Source organism: Ursus americanus, chromosome 22, assembly GCF_024610735.1.
Source record: "Ursus americanus isolate L20-20 chromosome 22, mUrsAme1.1.p, whole genome shotgun sequence".
Taxonomy (NCBI): Eukaryota; Metazoa; Chordata; class Mammalia; order Carnivora; family Ursidae; genus Ursus; species Ursus americanus.
In genome coordinates, this window is record NC_142148.1 from 53,966,715 (window position 1) to 53,993,063 (window position 26,349).

The 26,349-nt window shown below is 44.5% G+C and overlaps 1 long non-coding RNA gene across 1 annotated transcript in view; it reads left to right on the forward strand.

Annotated features, from left to right (window-relative positions):
• The window catches only part of LOC148108194 (uncharacterized), a 27,487-nt gene extending 7,434 nt beyond the window's left edge, over positions 1–20,053 (forward strand). Inside the window, exons 2-3 of the long non-coding RNA XR_015721201.1 lie at positions 19,036–19,082; positions 19,892–20,053. This is a non-coding gene — a long non-coding RNA (uncharacterized LOC148108194). The remainder of the gene's footprint in view (positions 1–19,035; positions 19,083–19,891) is intronic.
• Positions 20,054–26,349: the final 6,296 nt, after the last annotated feature.

The window sequence follows — 26,349 nt, forward strand, 5'->3', positions numbered from 1 at the left end:
ATTATTATCATTTGTGGTGGTGGTGCTGCTGCTGGTGGTGGTGGTGGTTCAAGTAATCTCTACACCCAACATGGGGCTCGAAGTCAGGACTCTGAGATCAAGAGTCAGTGTGCTCTACGGAGAGCCAACCAGGTGCCCCTGAGCTTTTTGTAACCTAGGGAGAGCACAGGTTTCGTGCCCCACCCCCGCCTCTCCCCCCACCCCCATCCCCACCACTACCCTCCACCCCCTCCCCACGTACCTGTGCACAGACTCGATTTGGCAATAGCCTCGCCTCAGGTGCCCTGCAATGTTTCCAAACGTTGGCACTGCCCACCCTTCCCCACCCCAAACCTCCTGCCCCTTCTAAGAAGAACTCACCTAGCTTGAGTGTTTCCGGGTTGCCTGGACACCTGAAATTGTGGGGAGAGTGGTGTTCCTGGAGAGGGGGCATGGAACATGGAAGCTCTGCCCCCAAGGGGACTGAAGGACGGAACCGGACTTTCATAGTCTTCCTTAGCGTCTGTGCCAAATACATTCTGATGGCAGGGGCCTTTGCAACAGCTTTTGGTGTGTCTGATGCACGGAAGACCGTATCCTGCCGATCTTGTGACATGTCCTCAGAGAAAGAGTGTCGACCTCTTGGAAAATAAAAGCAGTGAATGCAGACTGCAAGGTGGAAGAATTGGGTTCCATGAAATAAAGGACCCTTTATGGAAGACCGTGCCCATCTATCGGGGTTTTGTGTGTTTGTGTTTTGTCATCACTGATGTGAAAGCATCCTCTTAGCCATCGGGAGGGAAACCTCCACGAAATCGTACATTCACATCACACGGGATTTGTGGGATTCAGTGGATCTGAGATCTACCCAGAGAATTCTGGCTCCTTGCTATGGAGCTGGCTGCTCTGTGCCTTTAAAAAGGAATCCTGCCTTGAATTTGAATTCGGACGGGAATGTGATCAATAACCTTTTCATGCGGCATTGGCAAATTAAATTTGCACTGTCTTACAAAGCAGAGATGGTGAAGGGTCATCCAAGTCCATTCTGGAAGTCAAGAGCTTTGGTATCAAGAGCCTGAAAAATGCACCTTCCCCTTCTTTTGGGCGAATCCAATTCTAGGGGTAGATTCAAAGGAAATCATGTTTTAGATGCTAACACGTCAAGTTTACTTTTACAAAAATGTGCGTCGTGGCATAGGGTTTAGGAATCCCTCGTGGGAGACTGACAACCGTACCTTCCTTACCTCCTGGCACTTGTGCACCCTCACATCATGTGCCTTCGATGCTCCTGCTATCTGGAGGTAGGCTCGATTGCTCTGTCCCCTGGTTTTGGACTGGGTCTTGGGACTTGTCTTGACCAAAAGAATAGACTAGAAGTGAAATTTTACTAGTTGCACAGCCACAGATGAAGAGGTGGTCCAGAAACATTCTTGACCCTTTTGGCAGGCTGTCCCGAGACCTTCACGGAAGAGACCCAGTCTAGCTGACCGGGCCATGAGAGGCATCGACAAGAGAGGCAACCCGGTGCTCGGCCAGCACCGACTGCAGACTTGTGAATGTGGCCAAGTTGCACCTTCAAACTCAGTTGACCCTCCAGCTGAAGGCCACTGCTGGAGTGAGCCCGGGGTACACCGGTAGAAACCACGTGGCCACCCAAGGCAAGCACCAGGAAATGATAAAGAGATGTTGTTTCAAGCCATTGCGGTGTTAGGATGCTACACCCTGAGGGTCAGATCGCTGCACAGCAGCAATAGATACGGCGCGCACGCGCGCGCGCACACACACACACACACACACACCGCCCCCCACGCACCCCGAACAGAAGTTGGAATTCACCTGAATGTCAAACAACAGCGGAATGGTGAAGCACATGATGCTCTAGTCACATGATAGAACAGAACGCAGATATGACACATTAGGATTGTGGAGACGGTTTGGAGGCACGGGATTGTGCGATGTGTTGTGTTGTGTTGCGATACTTTGTGAAAAGCGGTATGAAATATTGGACGGACAATGGGCTCTCTCTTAGGAGAAGACACCAAATCATTTCAAAGGCTATGGATGGTGAAACCAGTTCTTCGATCTTTTCACTTCTGTTTCTCCCCCTACTCTGTTCTTTAGGATGATACTTCAGCCTCCTCCCCTTTCTCCAAGCCGATGACCATACATGCTTTTTTAACACATCGGGTCCTAAACGGAAGCAGAACTTTGGCTAGTGGTCTTGGGAATGATTATTTTATTTCCTAGATTTATACCGATCTGCCCAACTTTCCCTCTCACGGCTTTTCTCTCTCTGCGGGACAAGGGGAGAACACGGGTCTTATGATGAAAGAAGCCCACTTGGGTGGGACTGTCACTTGTGGAAAATGAAATCTGGGCAAAGTAGTGAAAGCAGGATCAATAAAGAATATGTTACAGGTTAATGATATTCCGGTTTGATTTTTTTCCCCCCAAAGCAAGCAAGCACTTGTTCGTTTATTTTTTTAAAGATTTTATTTACTTGAGAGAGAGAGAGGGAGAGAGAGCGCGAGCACAGCACGGGCGGGGTAAGGGGCAGAAGGAGAAGCAGGCTGTCCGCTGAGCAGGGAGCCCAACGCGGGGCTCAATCCCAGGATTCCGGGATCATGACCTGAGCCCAGGGCAGACACGCTCAACCAATTGAGCCACCCAGGCACCCCACCATTTATTCTTTGTTAAAGATTTTATGTTTATGTAATCTCTACATCCAACATGAGGCTCAAACTCACCACCTCGAGATCAAGAGTCACACGCTCTACCGACCAAGCCAGCCAAGCACCTCGATGCCATGTTTTAAATTTCTTTGCTTGCTTGCCTGCCTGCCTGCCTACCTACCTACCTACCTATCTCTACATCCAACTGAAGCTTTAAATCCATGAGGTGGGAGCTTCAGCTATCTGGTTGTTGCTGTATCCCGAACATAGAAGGACGTTTGCCATAGAATAGCACTTTCAATAAATCATCTGTTAAGTGAATACTGATCAAAAAAATTGTCAACTTTTAACATTTGTGGGCCCTGTTCCCGGGCCTTCACATTTACCCAGGTCCAAATGACTCCACAAAACCTCCATACGTGGGCTCTATTTCCGCGCTGAGCACACATTGCATGTTTGCTTCAAAAAAAAAAAAAAAAAAAAAAAAAAACAACAATCAAGGGGTGCCTGGCTGCTGGCTGGCTCCGTCCTCTGTTGGGACTCGGGATTGTGAGTTTGAGCCCTATGTTGGGTGTAGAGATTACATAAACATAAAATCTTTAAAATTTTTTTCAATCAAGCCCTAAAAAGGAGGTTTCCAAACATAAAGATGAGAGAACAAAAGAAAACCTCCCTGGTTCCCATAAGATCAGAGTCACACAGCCTTGCACACACTAAAAACAGAAAATAAACTCCGTGACTTTCTGCAGTGTCCTTCATCAGGATGACCTGTAACTCTTTATGGAAAACACACACACGTCCACATATCAGTGAGATCATATGATAATTTTCTTTCTCTGATTGACTTATTCTGCTTAGCATAATACCCTCTAGTTCCATCCATGTCATTGCAAATGGCAAGATTTCTTTTTTTTTTTTTTGATGGCTGAGTAGTATTTCATGATAGATAGATGACAGATAGATAGATACATATAGCTAGATACAGATGTATAGCTAGATACAGATAGATATAGATAGATACAGATCTATAGCTATAGCTACCTACCTATCTCTCTATCCATCCCCCACATCTGCTTTATCCATTCATCTGTCAATGGACATCTGGGCTCTTTCCATAGTTTGGCTATTGTGGACATTGCTGCTATAAACATTGGGGTGCAGGTACCCCTTCGGATCACTACATTTGTATCTTTGGGGTTAATACCCAGTACTGCAATTGCTGAGTCGTAGGTAGCTCTAGTTTCAACTTTTTGAGGAACCTCCATACTGTTTTCCAGAGTGGCTGCCACAGCCTGCATTCCCACCAACACTGTAAGAGAGTTTCCCTTTCTCCACATCCTCGCCAACATCTGTCCTTTCCTGACTTGTTAATTGTAGCCATTCTGATTGCTGTGAGGTGGTATCTCATTGTGGTGTTGATTTGTATTTCCTTGATGCTGAGTGATGTGGAGAGTTTTTTCATGGGTCTGTTGGCCATTTGGATGTCGTCTTTGGAGAAATGTCTGCTCTTGTCTTCTGCCCACTTCTTGATTGGATAATTGGTTCTTTGGATGTTGAGTTTGATACATTCTGTAGAGATCCTTTTTTTTTTCTTAAGATTTTATTTATTTATTTGACAGAGACAGAGACAGGCAGCGAGAGAGGGAACACAAGCAGCGGGAGTGGGAGAGGAAGAAGCAGGCTCCCAGTGGAGGAGCCTGATGTGGGGCTCGATCCCAGAACTCTGGGATCCTGCCCTGAGCCGAAGGCAGATGCTTAACGCTTAATGACTGAGCCACCCAGGTGCCCCTCTATAGACATCCTTAATCTGATTTGTCATTTGCAAATATCTTCTCCCATTCTGTCTGTTGTCTTTTGGTTTTGTCAACTGTTTCCTTTGCTGTGCAAAACTTGTTATCTTGATGAAGTCCCAATAGTTCAGGTTTGCCTTTCTTTCCCTTGCCTTTGGAGATGTGTCTAGCAAGAAGTTGCTGTGGCTGAGGTCACAGAAGTTGCTGCCTGTGTTCTCCTCTAGGATTTGGAAGGATTCCTATCTCCCATTTAGGTCTTTCATCCATGCTGAGTCTGTTTTTGTGTTTGGTGTCAGGAAATGGTCCAGTTTCATTCTTCTGCATGTGGCTGTCCAATTTTCCCCACACCATCTGTTGAAGAGACTGTCTTTTTTTTCCCCCATTGGATTTTTCCTGCTTTGTCGAAGATTAGTCGATTATAGAGTTGAGGGTCCATCTCTGGGTTCTCTATTCTGTTCCGTTGGTCTGTGTTTCTGTTTTTGTGCCAGTACCACACTGTCTTGATGATTACAGCTCTGTCATAGAGCTTGAGGTCCGGAATTGTGATGCCACTGGTTTTGGTTTTCTTTTTCAACATTCCTTTGGCTATTCGGGGTCTTTTCTGGTTCCATACAATATCTGTGTCCATTTTTGACTCTTGTGTCATTTACAGTTACCATTCTGATGCTCTTGCAAAATATCGTTCAGCTTCAAGAAGATTCACAAAAGGGACCTTTGACAAATACAGGTTTCTGGTAACCTTCAGATCATAAAACTAAACTACGAATTTCCAGAACATATGAAAAAGCTGCATTTAAACAGAACAAAAAGTAATAACATGAAACTGAATGAATTCAGGAAAATGATGACTGGGTTTTCTTGTTTGTTTTTAAGAAAAAAAAGATGAGCATTTTTAATGACTTTTGTTCAAAACATTGTTGGTCCCCCCCCCCAAGTTTGCTCTTCCACAGTCAAGGAAACTTTTGCTCTTAAGATATCCACAGGGGCGCCTGGGTGGCTCAGTTAGTCGAGTGTCTGCCTTCGGCTCTGGTCCCAATCCCAGGGTCCTGGGATGGAGCCCCACGTCGTCGGGCTCCCTGCTCAGTGGGGAGCCTGCTTCTCCCTCTCCTCCCTGCTCATGCTCTCTCTCTCACTATCTGTCTGTCGGTCTCTTAAATAAATAAATAAATAAAATCTTTAAAAAACAGATACCTACATCTTACAGAAATTTGATAAAAATATTCTTTTTTTTAAAAGATTTTATTTATTTATTCAACAGAGAGAGAGACAGCCATCTAGAGAGGGAACACAAGCCGGGGGAGTGGGAGAGGAAGAAGCAGGCTCATAGCGGAGGAGCCCGATGTGGGGCTCGATCCCATAACGCCGGGATCACACCCTGAGCCGAAGGCAGACGCTTTAACCGCTGTGCCACCCAGGCGCCCCGGTAAAAACATTCTTTTATAAACAAATTCAAATACTTATCTTTTCTCCATACCTGTAACCCTCCAGGATTCTTTTAGGGCAATTATAAAATATTTTTATTTCTTTTATGGCAATTGTAAATTATTTGCCTGAGTTCAGTGGGAATCTCTGTTCCTTGTAACAAGATACCATTGGAAACTTTGGTTCTATTACCAAAGCTTTGACTGGAATGGCTTTTTTTTTTTCAGATTTTATTTTTTGAGTAATCTCTACATACACCCAATGTGGGGCTCGAACTCAACCACTCTGAGATCAAGAGTCATGCTCTCGGGCGCCTAGGTGGCTCAGTTGTTAAGCGTCTGCCTTCAGCTTTGGTCATGATCCCAGGGTCCTGGTATGGGGTCCCGCATTGGAGCTCCCTGCTCAGCGGAAGCCTGCATCTCCCTCTCCTACTCCCCCTACTTGTGTTCCCCCTCTCGCTCTCTCTCTCTCTGTCAAATAAATAAAACCTAAAAAAAATGAAGGAAAGAGAGAGAGAGAGAGAGAGAGAGAGTGTCATGCTCTCTACCGACTGAGCCAGCCAGGTGCCCCTGGAAAGTCATCTTTCAGAGACACAAGCATAGACTCAGATATGATGAGACAGCTTTAAGAAAGTCAGATCGACTTTATGGAGCCAATAAAGCCCCTTGGAAATGTTGGCCTGATACCTTACTTACAGTGTTCTCCTCAGTCTTACCAGGTGAGTAAAGAATGCCACCTCCTGACAGATGCAGGAACTTCAGGAAATTTGGAGGACCTCAAGATGAGAGCAATTGACCCCAATCTACAGGTCTTGCAGACAAATCTGACGGGAAATACTTGGCTTGGCTCTTGGCTTTAAAAAGGCAGTAGGTTCAATCTAAAATTCCTTATAAAAAGCTACATCAAAGCAGATTTAAAAGAAGGAAAGAAAGAGAGAGGAGAGAGAGAGAAGAAAGAAGGAAAGAAAGAAAGAAAGAAAGAAAGGAAAGAAAGAAAGAAAGAAAGAAGAGAGAAAGAAAGAAAGAAAGAAAGAAAGAAAGAAAGAAAGAAAGAAAGAAAGAAAGAAAGAAAGAAAGAAAGGGAAAAAATACCTTATATATGATATGGTCAATTGCTATTTTTGCTGTGCTTACGTAGATGATTAGGCCACGTTTGTTAAAAACTGGGCTTGTTTTACAAACAAATTAATCTTCATTTGGCTATCTTTGACAGGAATGAAGGTGACTTTAGGGAGAAAGATTATATTTCAATAACACACTTTTGTAGGTGTTAGGTGCTAGTTCTGATGAATTATCTTTGAACATATGTTGTTTGCCTATAAACCTGGACTGGATCCTGAATCCTTCGGGTTTCCTTGAGTCTCTGACTCTTCAAACTAAGGTTTCCAACATTCTCCCTTTCTCTTACCTTATAATCATTAAGAACTGAAACTGCCCTTTTTCCTGAAGTCTGGCAAGTGAAAGCTGGTCAACTTGAAATAAATTTCAGGGAAACAGTGACAATAGCTCGTACATAGACAATCTTTGTGCCTGTTGCTCTATGGGCCACTCAAAATGAGACATTTGAACTACACACCAGACAAATTTGTCAGATTGCCCCTGCCCACCCTCACTCTATCTGAGGATGCTTCAAGCCTGACATCCTAGAGACCTTCTCACTGGCAGTACTCTGGACACACTGGGTTTATCCCTTGTTCCAACCGTTAACCAGTGTTTTCCTTTTGTTTCCATAGAAATGCCTCTTATGAACTACCGGATTGCTTGCTGAATGGGGCCGAGTCTGTGATAGTTAACTCTGCTTGCGGCACCTCTAAACTCCTGTTTGGAAATAAGACCCCATATAAATAGGGGCACCTTGCTGGCTCAGTCAGTAGAACATGCGACTCTTGATCTCGGGGTTGTGACTTCGAGCCCCATGTTGGGTGTAGAGATTACTTAATAAAGATATGTAAAGGGGAAAAAAAAGAACCTGTGTAGGTAAAACCAAACACTAAGCTACTTGGCTACAAGAAGCCCTTAACCACCACGACCTTTGCCCCCCCCCCCCCCCCGCCCCGTCGCGGGGGGAGGGGCTCAGACTAATTTACCGATCTGTACTCTCCAAGGCCCACGAGGCCCACCGGATCAGATCAATTTGAGACAGAATGAGACAGTTGGGTTATACTATGCTGTTACTATTCCATAGAGTATACTTGGGGATAAAATCAATGAAGTCATGTAGTACCAAACCATGTAGAAAAATATCCAAGTTCTCAGATAAGGAACTATCTCTGAGACCCCCTCCATTAACACAAGGGACCAAAGGTTGCGACCTGCACTGTATCAGGCCCTTCCATTCCAAAGCCTCTACTGCACCTTACTTCAGCTTGAGGCAGTGACAGAAGGCAGGCCTCTGTCCATGTTTCATAGAAATGGAATGAAGGACTGACACCCAGAGGAGGTGAACTCTTCAGACATCCTCTTTCCCCTTCTTCCCCTTACCCTCCTCCCTCCCTCCCTTTCTTCCCAGAAGTTTGCAACCTTCAGCCAAAGGGTTGAGGAAGTTGGGGAAAGCCATTCAGTGGATAGAAGCCCCAGGCTCTGACTATAACAGAAAGCTGTCTGCATTTGAATGATACTATTGAATGCAGCCCATCAGAATGGATCACCCTGACCCTCCCTTCAGCAGCTTCCCCATCCCCCCCACCCCAACTGAAGTCCTCCAGTTGAATTGGGAACATGCCACCCAGAATTCAGGGTGGGAGACCAGGCAGGGCCCCGAGGCCCCAGCGACTTTTTTTTCCTTTGTCTTTTTTTTATTTTAATGTTTTTTTATTAGATTATGTTAGTCACCATACAGTACATCCCTGGTTGCTGATGTAAAGTTCGATGATTCATTAGTTGCCTATAACACCCAGTGCACCATGCAAATACGTGCCCTCCCTACTACCCATCACCAGTCTATCCCATTCCCCCACCGCCCTCCCCTCTGAAGCCCTCAGTTTGTTTCTCAGAGTCCATAGTCTCTCATGCTTCATTCCCCCTTCTAATTACCACCCCTTTCTTTATCCCTTTCTTCCCCTACCGATCTTCCTAGTTCTTATGTTCCATAGATGAGAGAAATCATATGATAATTGTCTTTGTCTGCTTGACTTATTTCACTTAGCATTATCTCCTCCAGTGCCGTCCATGTTGCAGCAAATGTTGAGAAATCGTTCTTTTTGATAGCTGAGTAATATTCCATTGTATATATAGACCACACTTCTTAATCAAGTCACCTGTTGAAGGGCATCTCCGTTTCTTCCACGATTTAGCTATTGTGGACAATGCTGCTATGAACATTGGGGTGCATATGGCCCTTCTCTTCACTAGGTCTGTATCTTTGGGGTAAATACACAGTAGTGCAATGGCTGGGTCATAGGGTAGCTCAATTTTTAACTTTTTAAGGGACCTCCACACTGTTTTCCAGAGTGGCTGTACCAACTTGCATTCCCACCAACAATGTAGGAGGGATCCCCTTTCTCCACATCCTCTCCAGCAGTTGTCGTTTCTTGCCTTGTCAATTTTTGCCATTCTAACTGGCATAAGGTGGTATCTTAGTGTGGTTTTGATTTGAAATTCCCTGATGGCTAATGATTTTGAACATTTTTTCATGTGTCTGTTAGCCATTTGTATGTCTTCATTGGAAAAGTGTCTGTTCATAACTTCTGCCCATTTTATGATTTATTTGTTTCCCACGTATTGAGTTTGAGAAGTCCTTTGTAGATCTTGGATACCAGTCTTTTATCTGTAGTATCATTTGCAAATATCTTCTCCCATTCCGTGGGCTGCCTCTTAGTTTTTTTCACTCTTTCCTTGGCTGTGCAGAAGCTTTCTATCTTGATGAAGTCCCACATGTTCATTTTATCTTTTGTTTCTCTTGCCTTTGGAGATGTGTCATGCAAAAGGTTGCTTTGGCCGATGTCCTAGAGGTTGCTGCCTATGTACTCCTCTAGAATTTTGACGGATTCCTGTCTCACATCGAGGTCTTTCATCCATTTGGAGTTTATTTTTTCTGTATGGTGTGAGAGAGTGGTCAAGTTTCATTCATTTGCATGTAGCTGTCCAATTTTCCCAGCACCATTTATTGAAGAGACTGTCTTTTCTCCACAGGATGTTTTCCCCTGCTTTATCAAAGATTAGTTGCCCAGAGAGCCGAGGGTCCATTTCTGGGTTCTCTATTCTGTTCCATTGGTCTATGTGTCTGTTTTTGTGCCAGTACCATGCTGTCTTTGTGATCACAGCTTTGTAGTACAGCTCGAAATCCGGCATTGTGATGCCCCCAGCTTTGTTTTTCCTTTTCAACAGTTCCTTGGCGATTCGGGGTCTTTTCTGGTTCCATACAAATTTAAGGACTATTTGTTCCACTTCTTTGAAAAATGTCCTTGGTATTTTGATCGGGATAGCATTGAACATGTAGATTGCTCTGGGTAGCATGGACATTTTAACTATGTTAATTCTTCGGACCCATGAGCATGGAATATTTTTCGATCTTTTTGTTTCTTCCTCAATGTCTTTCAAGAATGATTTATAGTTTCTAGAATATAGGTCCTTTACGTCTCTAGTTAAGTTAATTCCAAGGTAACATATGGTTTTTGGTGCTATTGTAAATGGGATGGATTCCGAATTTCTCTTTCTTCAGTCTCATTATTCGTGTATAGAAATGCAAATGATTTCTGAGCATTGATTTTGTATCCCACCACGTTACTGAATTGCTCTATAACTTCTAATAGTTTGGGAGTGGCTTCTTTTGGGTTTTCCATATAGAGTATCATGTCATCTGCGAAGAGAGACAGTTTGACTTCTTCTTTGCCGATCTGGATACCTTTTATCCCTTTTTGTTGTCTGATTGCTGTTGCAAGGACTTCTAGTACTGTGTTGAATAATAGTGGCGAGAGTGGGCATCCTTGTCGTGTTCCTGATCTTAAGGGAAAGGCTTCCAGCTTTTCCCATTGAGAATAATATTTGCTGTAAGCTTTTCATAGTTGGCTTTTATGAGATTGAGAAATGTACCCTCTATCCCTACACTCTGAAGCGTTTTAATCAGGAAAGGATGCTGTATTTTGTCAAATGCTTCTTCTGCATCAGTTGAGAGGATCATATGGTTCCTGAGTATTTCTTGTTGATATGATGTATCACGCTGATCGATTTGCAAATGTTGAACCACGCTTGCATCCAAAGGATGAATCCCACTTGGTCATGACGGATAATCCTTTTAATGTACTGTTGGATTCTATTAGCCAGGATCTTGTTGAGAATTTTGGCGCCCATATTCATTAGGGAAATCGGTCTGTAATTCCCCTTTTTGATAGGGTCTTTGTCTGCTTTGGGGACATAATATTGGCCTCATAGAATGAGTTTGGTAGCTTTCCTTCTGTTTCTATTTTTTGAAATAGATTTAGGAGAATAGGTATTATTTCTTCTTTGAATGTTTGGTAGAATTCCCCAGAAAAACCTTCCAGGCCTGGAGTTTTGTTTTTTGGAAGGTTGTTTATCACTGACTCAATCTCTTCATAATTAATTGGGCTGTTTAAGAAATCAATTTCTTCCTGTTTCATTCTTGGTGGTTTATAGGTTTCCAGGAAGGCCTCCATCTCTTCCAGATTGCTTAATTTATTGGCATATAGCTTTTGTTAAAAGTTTCTAATAATCCTTCCAATTTCATTGGTGTTTGTTGTGACCTCTCCTTTTTCATTCATAATTTTAATAATCTGGGTCCTTTCTCTTTTCTTTTGGATAAGTCTTGCCAGTGGTCTGTCAATTTTACTGATTCTCTCAAAGAACCAGCTTCTAGTCCTGTTGATCTGCTTTACTGTACTTCTGGTTTCTAATTCATTGATTTCTGCTCTAATCTTGGTCAACTGCTTCCTCGTGAGTGGATTAGGCCTGTCCCTCTGTTGCTGTTCCAGCTTCTTGAGGTGAGAATATAAGAACTGCATTTTAGATTTTTCTATTCTTTTGAGTGAGGCTTGGATGGCTATGTATTTCCCCCTTAGGACTGTCTTTGCAGTATCCCATAGGGTTTGGACCATTGTGTTTTCATTCTCGTTGGTCTCCATAAATTGTTTAAATTGATTTTTGATTTCCTGGTTTATCAAGTCATTCCTGAGCAGGATGGTTCTTAGTCTCCAAGTGTTTGAGTTTCTTCCAAATGTTTCCTTGTGGTTGAGTTCCAATTTCAGAGTGTTGTGGTCTGAGAATATGCAGGGGATAATTTCAGTCTTTTGGTATCAGTTGAGACCTGTTTTGTGTCCCAGAACATGGTCTATTCTTGATAATGTTCCATGGGCATTAGAATAGAATGAGTATTCTTTTGTTCTGGGGTTGTAGTGTTCTATATATATCTATGAGGTCCAACTCGTCGAGTATGGCATTCAAAGCCTTTGATTCGTTGCTTAGTTTTTGCAAGGGTGTTCTGTCTATTTCTGATAGTGTGGTGTTGAGGTCCCCTACTATTAATGTATTTTTATCTATATGTCTGTTGTTTTCTGGTTAAGAGTTGGCTTGTATATCTTGCTGCTCCCCTGTTGGGGGCATATATATTTATAATTGTCATATCCACTTGTTGGATACATCCTTTAATAGTAATATAGTGCCCTTCTGTGTCTCTAACTATAGTCTTTAGTTTAAAATCCAATCTATCTGATATGAGAATTGCTACCCCAGCTTTCTTTTGAGGTCCATTTGCGTGAAAGATGGTACTCCATCCCTTTACTGTCATTCTGAATGTATCTTTAGGTTCAAAATGAGTCTCTTGTAGACAGCAAATGGATGGGTCATTTCTTTTTATCCAATGTGCAACCCTGTGGGGTTTTATGGGAGCATTTAAGCCATTCACATTGAGACTGAATACTGAGAGATAGAATTTTAATGATACCATGTTGCCAGTAAAGTCTTTGTTTGTATTGGTTGTGACTTTCTGTTCTGTATCCCTCTTGGGGCCTTTTTACCTTTATAGAACCCACCTTAATATCTCCTGTAGGGCTGGTTTCATGGTTACGAAATTGGCTAATGAGTGGCAATTCTGGAAGGTCTTTATTTCTCCATCAATTCTGAATGACAGCCTTGTTGGGTAAAGGATCCTTGGCTGCATGTTTTTCTCTGAAAGAGCTTTAAAAATGCCCCCCCCCAACCCTTCCTCTCCGTCTGTGTAGACAGGTCTGATGTAATTCTGATACCTTTGCCTTGGTACATGAGAAATTTGTTTGCCTTGGCCGCTTTCAATAGTGTATCCTTGGATCTAATATTTGCGAAATGCACTATGACGTGATGTGGCATAAGTTTGTCATGGTTGAGCTTGGGAAGGGTCCTCTCTGCCTCTTGGACATGAATGTTTGTTTCCCTTGCTAGATTAGGGATCTTTTCAGCTACAATTTGTTCAAATATCTCTTCTAGACCTCTGTTTTTCTCCACCCCCTTGGGGATGCCGATGATTCTGACATTGGAACGTTTCATTGAGTCAGTAATCTCCCATAACCTACATTCCTGAGTGTGGATTTTTTTTTGAGTCCAGATTCTATTCTAGCTTTCTCTTCTACTAACCCATCCTCCAATTTGCTGATATGTCCTTCTGCCTCATTCACCCTGGCCATCAGAGCCGCTAGTTTTGACTGCATTTGGCTCATAGAATTTTTAATTTCTGCCAGATTCGCTCTCATTTCCACCCTAAGAGATTCTATATTCTCATCAACATTTTCGTTAATACTTTTTTCAAGTCTACACCTCATCTTGACCATTGTTGCTCTGAACTCCATTTCTGACAATTTGGTTGTATCCATATCCATTAGTTCTGTGGCAGAGGCCACAGACTCATTGTCTTTTCTTTGCTGGGGGGGATTTCTCCTTCTTGTCATTCTGATGAGGAGAGGTTGCGGGGTTGTCCAGAGCCCAAATTATTGACTGGGACCCAGGCAGTGCACCCTTGTTTTATAGGGATCTTAGGGATGTGGGCTTCTTGATTTTTCAGCCTGCCTTCTGAAGGATGGGCCTGCCGCGCCGATACTCAGGCAACCCTGTTTGGGTAGAGTGTCCCCTGCAAGGGGGGATGGGGTTGGGCACACTGTAAGCCGGTATTTCCAGGTTTTTGTTCTCTGGCGGCTTTCCCTGGCGGTTTGCTATGCGTCTTCTGAGAGTCAGAGCAGCAGTGGCCGAATCTCAGCCTCTGTCTCAGAACAGAGGGATTGCGGACCGTTCTCCACTGATGTTCTGGCCACTTTAACCCTGTTTCTGTTGGTGCTGCTCAACCCTGCAGTGTCCCAGGATGTGTGCCCCACACCCAGTGTCGCAGTCCTCACTTCCAGGGCCCGCACATCTCTGTCCTTTGTGTTTCTAACACTGCCAGCCACCAGCTGCCCCCGCATGCTCCCGGCGCTCCCGGTCTCAGTCTGGTTCTAGTGAGCGCACCGGAGTTCCGGTTGTCAGTCTGGTCGCGCCATTTTGCTGGCTTTAAAATGGGCAGCAGTCATGGGACTCCATCAGTGAAAGCAACCAAGGGCACATGTGGGTGCATTTCTTCAGCCAACATCAACTGAGACCCCACTGTGGGCCACGCTCCATATTAGATGCTGGGAACAAGTTGGCTCTGTCCTCGAGGTTTCCAGTGCAGATGACACATGACAAGCCGCCCATAGAATGGCTCTGTCTTATTCATCCCTGTATCCCTCATGCCTCACACAGTGTCCAGCACATAGTAGGAGCTCAATAAATAGCAATTTCCTTGGAGAGTGGGACAGTGTGGTGGTCAAGTCTCTGGCATTTGGAATCTGGGCACTTGGGTTTGAATTACAGCCCGTCCAATTATGTACTGTACAGCTCTGGGCAGGTCACTTCATCTCTCTGAGACCCAGTTTCCTTGTGGGTAGGATGGGAACTTAGATCACAGGGCCTGTGGGGGGTTAAGGAGCTGATTTGTGAAAAGAGCCTGGCCTGTGCTCAGCGCTCAGATTACACCTACTGGAGTTAATGTGGTCACCGTAATGTCAGCGAGCTGTGGCAAACAATCCAGTCTCCATTCAATTCTGGAAAGTGAGAAGGGCTGACAGTGTCTGTGTCATCCACACTAGGAACCACAAAATCAAAACTGGTGGTTGACCTTCCTTCCCTTCATCTCTCCTTCTTCCCTCCCTCTCCCCTGCCGTGTTCTCCCATTTCAACTCCTCTCTCTGCTTGCTGCCCCCTCCTCCTGAAGAGAGCTACATTCAGGTTGGAATCCAGGGAGGAGGTTTCTGGGAGCAGTCTGGTTCACCGGCTGCTTTGCAGACTGAGGTGGGAGACTGGGGTTGTGAAATCAGAGAGAAGTAAATATGTGTGATGTTTGTCTTGTTTTCTTCATATATCACTGACAAAATAGTAGGAGATATTATGTGGATGGGTTTCAGGTGTGCTCTGCTATTTAAGATGATCTTTCCCCGAGACCTGCTCTTTTCTGCTCTGCGTCTGCCAAGCAGCAAACCTGGCTCATGTTTGAATCTTGTGTGTTGGGAACTGAGCAGGGGAGTTACTGGGTCGGGTGTGGTATGACCCCTGCCAGAGGCGGTCTGGTGGGATACCGTCTGTCCTGCACACTTGAGCTGGAGACAGAGTGCTTCCCTGCGAGCCAGGTGTGGGAGGCGCCAGGGATCCTCTCCCTCTGCACCTTTGGGTCTCGGACCAGCCCCTGCAGGGGCCACCCTCAGGTCTGCCCTGGGGGAAAAGGTGCTGCCAAAGAGGGTGGGACAGAGAATGTTCCCTGTGGGGCTCCCACACTGCTTCCGGGTCCTGCTGCAGAAGTGAGGTGGGTGGCACGCCCTGGAGCACATCTCTCTCCTCCTCTCCTTGCCCACATCCCTGGTCCTGGGATCAGAATAAAACCTGCACTTGGCTCCGTGGGAGAGAGGCCCGGGTGCAGCGGCCCGGAGACCCTCCCCAGTTGGCAGGAATTCTAGAGGCCTGTGTGAAGGCTGCTGGGTTGGCTGCACACAATGGCTCTCACGGTCCCACTGAGCTCCTGGGACCAGCCAGGCCCAGGACAGTGACTCTGAGCACCAGAGCCAGAGTCCCTGCTCCTGTCAAGCCTGCTGCTCCAGCCACACAGCGATGGGCCCACTTCCCACCTCGTGGTCACGACCACCCTGGGTCCTCCCCTCAGGCTTGCCCGGGTCCTCCCCAGTCCTTCCAGGGCTCGGCTCTCGGGGCATGCGCTGGCAGGCACAGGTGTTGTTGGGGCCGCACCTGCTGTAGAGCCCCTGTCACCCCCCTGACAGAGGAGAGGAATTTGGACAAGTTAGTTTCCTTTCTCACCTCTGTGGAGACGTGTGGAGGGCCTGGGTCACCTGGCGGCAGCATTTCTCAGGCTCTGGAGATGACTCGTGTACATGAGAACCAAACGAAGCACTCAGATGGGAAGGAAATTCCATGCAGTGCAAATTCAGAATATGTTAAGCAGTTAGGATTAAAATTGCATACATTTCCACTTTTGTAAAAAAATAAAACAAATACAACTTGTATTATAGTTGAAAAAGCAGTGTCTTCTGTCCCCTCTTCTTGCGGGAATCTATAAAGGCATAAGAGTAATGATGCTAACATGAGGTGTACTGATTGGCTTTTACCTGAAAGTCACAGGCAGGGTTTGATGACGAGTGAGGAAGAAGAAGGAATGTGAGCAAGGAAAAGAGGGCAGTTTCAGGTCTCTGTCCATTGTGCAGGTGCCGGTGTCAGGATGGGTTGTGCTTCAGGTGGGGTGGGGGCAGGGTCCCCACTCTCAGCCTCTGTCAGTCAGACTCCCTCTCCTCACAGGCCCAGAGGGCGGGACTTGTCCTTTCTCACCTGGAGTTATGTACATTAACTTCCCCAGTGGGAGCTCTACATAGAGAGGAGCTTCCCTGCCTTCCCCTAGGACTGTGGTGAAGCTTCCTTGCCCACAGGATAGTTCCTGGATTGGAAGGTTGGGTTGGACTCTGTGTTTCAGCAGCTCACTTAGCAGGGCCCAATTCCTTCCTCTTGTCCCTGGACGTGCGTCCCAGAACCCAGGACTCCAGATCCCTGATCTTGAACACCAGCTCTCCCAACTGACCCTGTGTCTTGATCTCATTCTTCTGAGTGACCACAGAGCAGAAGGGACATGACAAACCTTTCCCATGGGGCTCCTTCAGGCATGAATTGATGCACTAGTGGCCGCGGATATAAGCACAGTTTAGGTACATAGCTTTTTCTAGATAACCTAGGCAGATGAGACATTTGCTTCATTCTTTAAAATGTTCAGCCAGACCCACTCTCAGGAATAAGAAGTATACTGGAGTGTCCTAATGACCCAAATGACCATGAGGGCTTGAGGTTTTATCCTCTTTGCTTGCATAGACCTGTCATGTACCTAGTATTTTTCATCCCTCTACAAGGATCTGGCCTACCGCATAATACAAATATGAATACGAATATAAATATAAATAAATGACTCTTGGCCCGGAACTTCTGATATCTGAGATGCTATTTAGGATAAATGGTGCAATTGGTCATTCAGCTTTGACCTGAGCTGGTGAAATGAACCAGATCTGGGGTGTCTGATATCGTAGCCACCAACTACCCGTGGCCTTCAAGCACCTGGAATTCAGCTCACCTGAATTGAGATGTGCTCTGAGTGTAAAATGCACCCTGGATGCTGAAACCAGAATAAGAAAGAGAACTTAAATTATTTTATTGAGATTTTTAAAACACTGTCTCATTGACATAAAGGCATGTTGGAGTGATACCATTTTTCCAATTACAATTCTTTTGACTTTTCTCCTTTTACTGTGTGTAATGTGGCTACTAGAAAAGTTATGATTGACGCAGGTGGGTCACATTAGACGTCTGCCAGACGCTGCCAGACTCGGCTCAGAGAGCCTCCAGCTCGGGGAGCTGGTCCCACCTGGCTGCCACTCAGACCTGGAGCAGCAGCTGAGGGGTGGAAACAGTCAATGGGGAGCTCAGTTCAGCATCTCTTGGGACAGTCCAAGCTATGATCTGATTAAGGAAAAGGAAGACTTGGTCATCTCTCCAGCGTGGGTATTGAAAATCTAGTCCTGCCCACAGCTCCGGGAGCAGAGAGCCCAAGTGCCCCCACTGTCTCTAGGTGCACACGCTATGCTTGGAATTGAGTTGGGCTCAGAAACACTTGCTGTATTAGTAAAATACTTCATTCCCCAGACTTTGCTCTCTTGTATTTGCCTTTTGTAGAACCCTGAGAGGTTAAAAACAAAATTGCACAAGATTGGGTGTGTCCTCTGTGAGATTCTTCTTGGGTTTCCCACTCCCTCCAAAGATGACTCGGTTCTGGAACAAGAATGATCCACAAGGGGCACTTTCTGTGAAAGTGTTCTCTTCCCACCTACCATACCAGCATTCACCTCTTGAATCTGATTCATTTTAATTGAATTCTAGGAGAAAAGCGATTTGCTGATGACAGAAAGCTTGTGCCACAAATGGTTTTATTTGGCATTGACCAAAATTTCAAAGGGAGCTACACGTTCAGAAAATTTGAATTGGAGTATTTACAAATCTCAAGAATTGCCTGTGGCCAATAAGTATAATTTTTTTTCTTGTCTTCTGGACAAAATCAGTCATGTATTTAACTTCATCAACATTACTCCATATATATACTTGTAAAAATTCATGCTTCATCATTAATCCACACCATGGAAGGTAAAATTCCAATTTCAACTCGACTCATATTTTCTTAAGATTAAAGCCTTCAGCTTTACTAATTAATAGTCACCCGTCACTAATATCGGTACAAATTCTCTTTCACTTTAGCTCAGCTATTTAGAACGTGCAGGTCCAGACTGATGGACACACAACCTATTTGCTAAGGAATCATGGGGAACCAAGCAAGGGGGATGGCATTTGGCTCTGCTTCGTTCCCATCCTCTGAGATGGATTCTTCACGTTGATTTTATTGCCACTCGGTGACTAAAAAAAGAAATCTCTTATTGCTACCATGTTTTATTGCACAGTGAAATATAAAAATACAGGTGTATCAAAACCATGAAGCCAAATATATGTGAGATTCATAATATGGGAAGGTCATAACAACAGTTCATAAATTATACATATTTTAAATATCCTTTTTGGTGAACCCTCAGAGAAATTTGAGGGGTTTTTGTTGTTGTGCCTCACTTATTTTGTGTTTTTCTCTTCAAATAGAGAAAGCCCTGGAGGATTTTCGGGCTTGAGTGACACCTGAACTTTTGGTGAGTCCAGTGGTCGCACACACAGCCGGCCACTAGGTGGTGCTGCGTCTGAAACTATGGCAGCTCTTCCCTCTTCCCTGTCCCCACCCAGGCTTACCCCCTCCTCCATTCTACTATCTGAAATGCCCAGCAGAGGGCAAGGACCCATCTGATTCCACAACTGCTCAGTTTAGTAAATATTTCTGTCTCTTGATAATGAGGGGTATCTTCACCACCCGCTCCTCACAAGACTACTAAAAATTAGAGCGGTTTAAACTCATAGGTAAATGCTCAGCCTGCCTTCTTTCTTGAAACCTTTATCCTTTTTATAGGGAGGAGAGCGGCAGAGGAAGAGGGAGAGAGAGAATATTTTTTTATTTTGTTTTATTTTAAAAATTTTATTTATTTATTTGACCCAGAAAGAGACAGCCAGAGAGAGAGGGAACACAAGCAGGGGGAGTGGGAGAGGAAGAAGCAGGCTCCCAGCGGAGGAGCCCGATGGGGGGCTCGATCCCAGACCTCTGGGATCACACCCTGAGCCAAAGGCAAACACTTAATGACTGCATCACCCTGAGATCATGACCCGAGTCAAAATCAAGAGTCAGACATTGAAGTGACTAAGCTACCCAGGCGCCCCATTAAACCTTAATGACATGGCAAAACTCGGCTAAATCCAGTCTCCCCTCAATTATTCCTACCTGTAGGAACCTTTCCTTTTGTCCCAAGACAAATCATTTCTTTATGTTGCTCTCCCAGAACAACTTATAAATGCTGCTGCTTCTTCCTTCTCCCTTCTCTCTTTTTAAAAAGATTTTATTTATTTATTTTAGAGTGAGAGCACTCACAAGCAGGGAGAGGAGCAGAGAGAGACAGAGAGAGAGAGAGGAACATACTCCTTCCTGAGTGTGGAACTGACACAGGGCTGGATCCCAAGACCCTGAGATCATGACCTGAGCTGAAACCAAGAATCCAACGCCCATCCGACTGAAGCACCCAGGTACCCAACTTATAAACATTTCTAATAGAATCGGTTACTATTCTTTTCTTTTTGGATGGGTGTGGTCTTAATTCTTTTTGAATGAGACAAATTTAGTAGCTGGGTCTGTGGTCTTGATTTTGGATATCAACTACAAGGAGTATCCAGCAAAAAGTAGACAACAAATAGTTATTACTGGATTGATGTAGAATTTAATTTTATAACTTGAAATCAATCTGATTTCCCTTATATTATCTCTTGATTTTCATGCTCCCTACACTTTTCTGCTTATCTAAAATACTGTAAAACAATATAACATAGTTGAAGGGAGAAAACTTGATTGGACATTATGCAAAGAATAAACCAAAGGCCATTTACCTAAGTTGTGGTACGATGTCAAGAAGGGAAATATGGGGGCGCCTGGGTGACACAGCGGTTAAGCGTATGCCTTCGGCTCAGGGCATGACCCCGGCATTATGGGATCGAGCCCCACATCAGGCTCCTCCACTATGAGCCTGCTTCTTCCTCTCCCACCCCCCCTGCTTGTGTTCCCTCTCTCCCTGGCTGTCTCTATCTCTGTCAAATAAATAAATAAAATCTTAAAAAAAAGAAGGGAAATATGAAGCTGTTATGAAAATTATTTGTAATTTCCCATCTCAGAAATAAAGTCTACAATTCTCATTTTTCTTGGACATTTTCAAATGTATCCAAATTTGTGGTGAACAACGCCCATCCGACTGAAGCACCCAGGTACCCAACTTATAAACATTTCTAATAGAATCGGTTACTATTCTATTAGAATAGTAGCAAATCATGAATCATTCATATTAGCAAATATGAAACTCATGAGTTGCAATATTTAGAAATGGTGGTTGGATTTGACTGTGAGGCACACAGCCTTCTAACAGGCTATACATGCTGTGGGGTCACACTTTGGTCAGCCACCCGCAGATTCAAAACTCATACACTTTATTAGCATTAACAAGGGGTGAAAAATTGTGTGAAATGGCTGATCATTAATAATTGTTCTGTGAATATGAATTTTAGTTTGGATAAAAGACACGATATGATTTACTGCAACTTTAGATGTCTCGTTTCTATTATGCTCTCTTGCAAAATTTTCAAAAAGGAAAGGCTGTTGTCCAATTTCGGGTGGTCTGGGGCCCGTTCCAGTTTGTCTAACAATGCTTGAAAATACATATTTGCAATCATGGAGAAAAACAGTTGGGGAGAAATGACTGGGTCCAGAGAGTGAGCTTTGAGAGAACACTTCCCAAAACACTTTCGCTACTTTGAAAAACTTGAAATATAAGAATAGGTGTATTCCTTTTTACATCAGTGGGGTCTGTGACTAATTCCATAGAGAAAGATATTGACCATTTAATATTGGGTTAAAAGAGATCAGGAGGAATCCCCATTTTTCATTCTTTTTTTTAAAAAATGATTTACTTGTATATTTTAGAGAGAGAGACAGCGTGAGTTGGAGGAGCAGAGGGAGAGGGAGAATCTCAAGCAGACTCCATGTTGAATGCAGAGCCCAATGTGGGGCTCCCCTAGGAACCCCCATTTTTCTTAAAGGGTGTTAGCAGACATGGCTTAAGACAGGGCTTCTCAACCTTGGCTCTGTTGACATTTGGGGCAAGGGAACTCTTGTGGGAGCTGCAGGGAGCCTGGTAGCATGTGGAGCAGCATCCCCGGCCTCTACCCACCAAATGCCAGTAGCACCCGCCCCACAGTTGGGAACCTTCAATGTACCCAGACATTGCCAAGTGTTCCCTGGGGGCCAAAGCACTCCCTGCTTGGGGACCACTGGAAGCCAATATAATGTGTCCAGAGAACTGGGAAGATACACCCTCTGGGTATAATATTCTATTATGTACCCCTTAATGGAGTAAAAATAATCTCAGACCAAAGAGACATTGATGGGATGTAAATACAGGGAGAGCGAGAACGCCAATGGCAGCCTCCTCACCGTGTAAACGCCTGGAGGCCAGGATTCAAGGCGAGTAGAGAGGAGCCCTACATTAATTTATTTTCATTCATTAAAATGATTGATAATCATTCATTCCATTCATGGGTTTCTCACATTCTACAGAGGGTGGCTAAGGCGAGAGCAAGATGGAGAGTTTAGACGAGGTTGATTAAACTGTTACTGAGCCACTCCACCCATGCCTGGCAACATGTACGTAATTTTGTCCCACATTGACTCTGGGTTTGAGAATCCCAGGCACAGATGTGAGTCTCAGCACTCAGTCTGAAGAAGTGGATTATTTCAGGATGTTCATAAATCAAAGTGCAGTATAGCCTGAGACAGCCTGAACAGCACTGGCCGATAGGATTCTGTGATGTAAACGATCTCTGTCTGCCCTGTCCAATATGGTAGCACCAGCTCGGAGTGGTTCTTGAGCCCTTGAAATGTGGCCACCTTTCTTGTGTCACGTGTGTAAATGTGAACATTTGGGGGATAGTGAATTAAAATTACATTGTTTAGTGTGCCTGGGTGGCTCAGTTGGTTAAAAGACCATCTCTTGATCTCAGCTCAGGTCTTGATGGTTGTGTGTTCAATCTCTGCCTTGCACTCCACACTGGGCAGGAGCCTCCTTAAAAAACAAAACCAAACCCGAAACATCATTTCCATTTACTTCACCATTTTCATTGCTCTTGTTTCCAGTGTGTTTATTAGAAAACATGAAACCATGTCTGTGTCTTGCATTAGGTTTTTATCAGAGAGCCCTGATCTAGAAGGTGGAGAATTCTGCACTGTCAGGACACCTTAAACTCAACCCTGCTCTGGGTTAGTGTCTGGGCCAGGCAGGACCTGCAGGCAGAGCTGGGGATCCGCCTAAGTTCGGATCCTTCTTCCGTCTCAGCTCAAAGCCCAGTGAGGATTCTAGACTTGGTTTCCAATCAGCATTTCAGATCTCTCTTGGTTTGGACCATGTGCCCTTGATTTTGTGTGTTCATTCCTTAGCACTAGAAAGGACATTTAGTTAGGACCCATTAGGTATTTCCACTTTAAGGATGAAAGGATTTCAGGAAACAATAGCATTTAAATCACAGATGATCCTGCCATTCAGCTGTCCAGGTGATCTCCCTCTGGGAAGCCACCATAAAGTAGTTTGAAGAGGCAAGCCAATGTCCTGTCTGCCTAGCCTTTCTGGAGAAGTGCTTTGTGGAAAATAAATAAATAAATAAATAAATAAATAAATAAATAAATAAATAAATAAAATCATTTAAAGAAGTCAAGGGTTGTGAGAATTTGGAGGTAGAAATTATTATATTTAATTGTAAATGGCCTGCTATTTTAGTACTGTACAAATATATGTGAAGTTACTAAGTGGAGAAAACAGGCTATTTTCAGTATTTTTTTTTTTTTTAGATCTTACCCATTCATTTGACAGAGATAGAGACAGCCAGTGAGAGAGGGAACACAAGCAGGGGGAGTGGGAAAGGAAGAAGTAGGCTCCCAGCGGAAGAGCCCAACATGGGGCTGGATCCCAGAACTCCAGGATCACGCCCTGAGCTGAAGGCAGACGCCCAATGACTGAGCCACCCAGGCACCCCCTATTTTCAGTATTTTTATTGTTTTTCTTCCTCCCCTGGCCCTTTTGCGTACTCCACATTATTGCTCCACCTCCACCTGACAGACATTTGAGAAAACTTTCCTGTTCCCGGGACTGTTCCAGGCACCAGGGGCAGAGTGGTGAACCAGATAGACATTGTCCTGCCTTCATGGAATTCACAGTTTGGAGGGAAGACAGGCAATGGCAGGGAAACATCAAAGAACAGAATCACTTGATATAGTAATTACAACTATAGGAGAAGGTGGGCTGAGTGTGGAGGCTATGTCAGGGGCTCCGGAAAGGGCACTCTGAGGAATAGACACTTGAGTGGAGGCCTCAGTGGTGTATAGCTGCCTTCCATGCACATGCCCCAGGGAAAAGCATTGCAGGCAAAGGGAACAGTAAAAATCCTGAAGCAGAAAAACAAAAATGAGGCCGAAGTGCCTGGGGTGTTATTACACATGGTACATTAAATAATAGCTTATTCTCCTTTTTTTTCCCTAATCCTTTTATTGAAGGGTGTATGTGTTTAAACTGAAATGGTTGAATGATAGGCAGCTAAAGAAAGAAAGTAAAGCTAGGCATTGCAGTAATCCACGAACTATTAGGTAGACTATAATGATTTTTAGGGTCCATTTTAAGCCCACTTTTCTAGGATGTATTTTCCAGAATAATTCCAGAATAATCTCAGTCACTCATAATGCATCATGTCATTTACATGTATTATCTCATTCAACCATCTACCAATGTAGAAGCAAATGCTCTTACTATCATCCCCATTTTATAGATGCAAACACTGAGACCCAGAAAGGTGATCTAATGGGCAGGAAGACTGAGATTGGAGGCCTTGTCACTATGCTGTACTACTTTTTTCTTTTTTTTAAGATTTCATTTATTTATTTGAGAGAGAGAGAGCACAAGCCGGGGAAAGGAGATGCAGGCTACCCTCCAAGCGGGGAGGCCAACACAGGGCTCAATCCCACGACCCTGGGATCATGACCTGACCCCGGGATCATGACCTGAGCTGAAGGCAGACACTCAACCAACTGAGCCACCCAGGAGCCCCAGCTTCTTTCTACTTTTAAAGACAGCAGGTACCCATGGATATTAGGATGCACTAACCAATTGACCCACCATGAAAAATGAGTCAGGTCCCTGATCTTGGCTAAAGAGAAGCTTGCTCCTTCATTCTTGCAGGCAGAGGTTTGTTGCGCACCCTACATTCCAGCATTTCCCAGGGCAGAGATCTACAAAAGAACTCTGCCAGCCTAATGACAATATTCTTTGTGGATGCCTAAACTCAGTATTATTGTTGTTGATTATTATTATTGTTGCTGTTATTTCTTATGTCATCTATAACAATTTTGAATTCTGTAACTCTGTGATTGTTGAATATGTGTCTTTCTAACTAGCATGAAAGTTATATGAGAGCAGGGGAGTGAGAGGCATCTACTATTTTTTCTTTAAATAAATGAAGACAGGGGCGCCTGGGTGGCACAGCGGTTAAGCGTCTGCCTTCGGCTCAGGGCGTGATCCCGGCGTTATGGGATCGAGCCCCACTTTGGGCTCTTCCGCTATGAGCCTGCTTCTTCTTCTCCCACTCCCCCTGCTTGTGTTCCCTCTCTCGCTGGCTGTCTCTATCTCTGTCAAATAAATAAATAAAATCTTTAAAAAATAAATAAAAATAAATAAAGGAAGACAGTTCCCTTTGGGACATCCTGAGTTTGGATTGTTCTACCTAAAAATAAAACAATCACTCAGAGAGTGCCCATCCCCATCCCCCCTTGCAGGGGACAGGGAGACTCTACCCAAACAGGGTTGCCTGAGTATCGGTGCGGCAGGCCCCTCCCCCAGAACACAGAAGGCAGGCTGAAAAATCAAGAAGCCCACAACCCGGGGCGCCTGGGTGGCACAGGAATTGAGCTCCTGTCTCCAGCTTAGGGCGTGATCCCAGCGTTCCAGAAAGGAGTCCCTCATCGGGCTCCTCCGCTGGGAGCCTGCTTCTTCCTCTCCCACTCCCCTGCTTCTGTTCCCGTTCTTGCTGACTGTCTGTCTCCCTCTCTCAGATAAATAAATAAATAAAATCTTTGGGGCGCCTGGGTGGCACAGCGGTTAAGCTTCTGCCTTCGGCTCAGGGCCTGATCCTGGCGTTACAGGATCGAGCCCCATATCAGGCTCCTCCGCTGTGAGCCTGCTTCTTCCTCTCCCACTCCCCCTGCTTGTGTTCCCTCTCTCGCTGGCTGTCTCTATCTCTGTCAAATAAATAAATAAAAATCTTTAAAAAAAAATAAAGAAGAAGCCCACATCTCTAAGATCCCTATAAAACAAGGGGCACGGCCTGGGACCCAGTCAATAATTTGGGCTCTGGACAACCCCGCAACCTCTCCTCATCAGAATGACAAGAAGGAGAAGCCCCCCCCCCAGCAAAGAAAAGACAGTGAGTCTGTGGCCTCTGCCACAGAAATAATGGATATGGATGTAACCAAATTATCAGAAATGGAATTCAGAGTAAAGATGGTCAAAATGATGAGCAGAATTGAAAAAAGTATTAATGAAAAGGTTTCTGAGAATATAGAATCCCTAAGGTCAGAAATGAGAGCGAATTTGACAGAAATTAAAAATTCTATGAGCCAAATGCAGGCAAAACTAGAGGCTCTGACGGCCAGGGACACAGAAGCAGAGGAAAGGGTTAGTGAACTGGAGGATGGGTTAATAGAGGAAAAAATGAAAATAGAAGATGCTTTTAAAA